Below are 3,643 nucleotides of genomic sequence, written 5' to 3'. Positions count from 1 at the left end.
CTTTTCCATCCAGGTTTATACAAATCAAAGTGGATGAGGTCAAGAATAAAGACCACATGAATGCAAAAATATGTTTCATTGGAGAGCACAAGAGAGAAGGTTACAAAAGATGATCTTAAGGTTATGAAAGAAGAGTTAGAAGATGTAATTTTCGAAGATCATCGAAAGAATTTGCTAGAGGGGATTGTTGGAATGAAAGAGAGTCTTGTTCCACTTACAAGCTATGTGGAGAAACCAACTCTTCTATACATTCTCAAATTTAATCCTGATGATGATTTTATTCTTAAAAGTAAAATGGAAGTTGTGAAGGATTTAACATCGCATTACCTTTTGCGAGATGGACCTAAATTGAAGCGGAAACCTTCACCAATTCACTTGAAGTATCATATACCGTAATCTGATTGGGGTGGTGATTTTTCAACAAGTTACACAAAACTAATTAGAGCTATGTTAGTTTTCTGGATACAATTCAAGTTATGCAATTTTCATGATACTTTTCACAAGCTGAAGATGGAGCTGATATCGTGGATGTACCCGCCTTAAAATTGAGAGGTACATTGTCTAGCCAAAGACAAAAAAGAAAATCACTCTTGGGAGGTAACCCAATATTGTTGTAAGTTTTGTATTATTATTATTATTAATTTTATTATTATTATTATTATTATTATTATTATTAATATTCTAGTTGTTATTGTTGTTGTATTAAGTAGATATTTTTATTTATCTCCCGCAAGATGCCTTGATAAATTTGTGTGAAGTGTTTCAGGAATAAATATTACAAAAAAAGAAGAAAAAATATTTGGAAGACAAGAAGTTTCAGTTGGGGGTGCGCACAACCTACCTGCGGGGTGGGAAGCCCCTATAACTGTGGTGTACAATCTTTCTATTTGTTGGTTGCTTCACTTTGCTCAAGTACTTCACTCACGCTGCTCATTCACTTCACTCACCCTGCTGTCTCCTATTCCTTATTTGGGCTCATTTGTCAAAGCCTAACATCAGGCCCATTAACCAGAATGATGTGTGAATCTAATTCAAAACAAAAAAATCAGAATGCTGTGTGAATCTAATTCAAAACAAAGAAAACAAGTTACTCCTGTGTTTACTGTGATGCACATGTCCTTGTTAAATTATGTAGTCTTTAATTTTTTTACTGGAAGTTGAGCCTGAAATTGAACTACTTTGAGGCAATATTTATTACATTCTTTCTTCGGAGCGAGCATTTCATGTGACGGCCTCAACCCCGGGGTCAGAAGTTGACGTCACTAAACACGACGATCCACAATATAAACTACAAGATTATTATTATTATATTAACACGACCCCAAACCAAGATCTGATCCAGGTTCAAGTATGATTCAAGTTACTCATTATTATAAACCATTTATTCAAAAAGTTTGACACACTAAACTTATTCAGCAACTCATCAGACCGCACACGGTCTGATACTAACTACCTCAGAGGAGCCGGGTCCTGAAGGGGCTGAGAGATGGTTCTGCCAAGGTCTGACTGGTCTTCTAGGCATCTGCGATATATATAACAGGTTACAAGGGTGAGCACATAATCGCTCAGCAGTACCAACATATGAATATCAAGATAAAAACAGTAAAGTAAACAGTTATAGGAACAGAACTATAAATCATCATGAAATCTGTAATCTGTAAATCATTTCGAGTGACAGTAAATAAAAAACTGGATATCACGGACTAGCATGCTCTTAATAAAACATACATAGTTGTGTGCTGTGTAAGTACCAGAGTCAAATTTTAGCATGTTATTCATATTTATTATTCAACTGTATCAATCATTTATTCCCTTACGGGAATCTCAAAGCCAAATCAGATACATAACAGATATGTGAAGACCGCTGATCAGGCAATCAACACCAGATGGCTCTAACTGCCATCCCATAAACCTGTTCCGGAACTCAGAGACTAGCTAGGTCTCTGACCTGCTGGACTAATCGGTTATCTAATGCGCGCAACCGAATTAGCCTCTTACGCAACCTCACTAGGCCACTCTGGCCCCTATGTATCCTATATCTTATCGTTTTATCCATTTTCAAAACACTTGTACCTATCCCATTTTAAAATCATTCATTTGATAGCACAGGTAAAATCTAGTTCACAAATCGTTTCATTCGGGATAGGTACTTTTTGAAGTTACTTTTCCCCAAAGAAGGTTTAAAAACAGTTATTTATAACTACAGGGGATACGTAACTTAAAACGTTTCTGTTCCTGTACGAAAATAAAGTAACAGTTTATTCATAGGTACTGAACCATAAAAGAATGGCCAAGGGTACTTGCCTTGAAATGCTTTACAAAAACCCTAGGTAGCTTTCACGCTGACTTTGGTCCTTGCGAAACTCGACTAGGATCTACAGTAATAAAATAACCTAATTAGTTATATCGAGATGCTTGATATCCTCGAATCCTAATAACCCAATTCGATAACCCGACTCGTATATTGGTTATACACATAATCACGTAATCCGCATTCATATAAGGGTAGAACGTTTCGTATTATAAAGTACGGTTCTCGTATTTAAAATAAATTTTTAGAAAAATTTTGACTGCGACTCCTCTATTTAAAAGCCTACCCGTCGAAACATCATCGACGTCAAACCAACAATCACAATCTGTAACACAAAATCCAGCACGACTTTCGAAACAACAATTCATTTTCATTTCGAAATATAGGTTTATGAATCATTTTATTTATTTATTTTATAATTATAGGACTCAGATAAAAATCATCACGTCCACCGCCCGCTCGTAAAAATATTCATCGCGGACGGTGACATAATTTATTGGTGCCCGAAAAATATTCAGGCATTCGAATAAATTCTACCGATTATTCAAAAATATTTCCCGCACGAATTATTAATATCACGAATATTTATTCAAATATTTCCTGCATAAAAAAGAATTAATCAGGATTTACAATAACCAACAAACAACATGCATTCGGCCCAACAGTAGAGGCCCAAACAACAAGGCCTAAACTGCAAGGATCAAAACCAGCCCAATAGAGAAACATGAAGCACAAACGCACAAACACACTGCACAGTCGCAAAAATACACGCGCCACCGCGCCACCGCGCACAAAACACACACACACACACACCAGCATACACATAAAAACACATACACACACACACATATATATATATATATATATATAAATATATACATACAACTGACTGAACTACCAAGATCACCGGAAAAGGAATCACGACGGCGGAAATCGCACAAGGAAGCGACAGGGACGAAGAAAAAGGAAGAGCAGGAACAAATGGAGCAAGAAACAGAGAAGAAATCGCGAGAGAGAGACAATCGAGTACAGGGGTAAAAGAAAAGGGGGTAGGGGGTATTGTTTATAATTTTTTTTCAATGATTATGCATCTCACACATATCAAAACAATTAAAAGAGAAGTGTACAAGTAGCCTGCAATAACATTTTGTCCCGACAATTCACGATTTATGGACCCAAACCGCGGTTAAAATAAACACGAAAAATTACAAAAATAGTTTTGAAATGTTGTAAATATCCCGAAGTTAATTAAAACGTAAATTTCAAAATTTTTAAAGCCGTTTCTGAAACACAATTTATACCCGCTTTTAACAATTAAACGAAAAACAAGCG

This window comes from Apium graveolens, chromosome 8 (assembly GCF_009905375.1).
Source record: "Apium graveolens cultivar Ventura chromosome 8, ASM990537v1, whole genome shotgun sequence".
NCBI lineage: Eukaryota > Viridiplantae > Streptophyta > Magnoliopsida > Apiales > Apiaceae > Apium > Apium graveolens.
The sequence above is the reverse complement of the archived record's forward strand: the minus strand, read 5'-3'. Positions refer to the sequence as shown.